This window comes from Nannospalax galili, unplaced genomic scaffold, assembly GCF_000622305.1.
Source record: "Nannospalax galili isolate Female #2095 unplaced genomic scaffold, S.galili_v1.0 scaffold1663, whole genome shotgun sequence".
NCBI classification, from domain to species: domain Eukaryota; kingdom Metazoa; phylum Chordata; class Mammalia; order Rodentia; family Spalacidae; genus Nannospalax; species Nannospalax galili.
In genome coordinates this window covers 265418-266246 of record NW_008349356.1, presented here as the reverse complement: position 1 = coordinate 266246, position 829 = coordinate 265418, and positions in this window count along the sequence as shown.

Sequence of the window (829 nt, the reverse complement as noted above, 5' to 3'; positions counted from 1 at the left end):
AACCTTTAAAAAAGATCTCCATTTCATTTTAGAATATATTGTTCCTTGCAGAAAGACTCATTGTTTTTGCTACTAACACCAAGATGTTGGTGCATGCATTTCTAATCTATATGAATTTGATTATTACTAGTCATAATTGGTTGCTCTGTCATCTGTCCTATCTAGAAAAATAAGTTTTAAGCACTTAAAATGTATCCAGGAGAAGCAATGTTCACTGCTCCCTTAAGAGGTGGGGTAGCTGGATGGGAGACTGTTTCCCACTCCTGTATAATACTTTTTGACAAGTCTTGCAGCTCTCAGCCTGGGAAGCTTGAAGAACACTAGGCCTTGTGAAGTATATCCCATGATAATCAAAAAAAGAAGGGAGAGGAAGAAGAGGATTTTGACAATCAGACATATCCTTGTGGAAGAACATCATGGCTGTGTTAGGACCCTTATGTAATTTCTTTTCAGAGACCCCAGCAAGTCTGACTGATGTGGATAAAATTGGAGTTTGAATATTAAATTTTCATAAATACCTAAGAAAATTCAGTTCACCTGCTCGATCAAGTGCTTGATGGTAGTGATAAAAGATGAATGCACAGTCTGGAACTCTGTGTCACCCCATGTGCAAACATGCCTCCTCCTTCCAGAAAGGAATTCTTATCTGTCTTGTGACCCCAGGAAGCTACCAGAGACAGCTGGCATTTGTGTAAAAAAAACAAAAAAAAAAAAAAAAAAACAGAGATTGAGGTCTGATGTTCACTTTCCCAGTTCTATGCTAGTTTACTATCTGGGAGTCCCTTTGGCCACTCTGGCCAACAACCCAAAAGTAGGCATCTCCTATCTA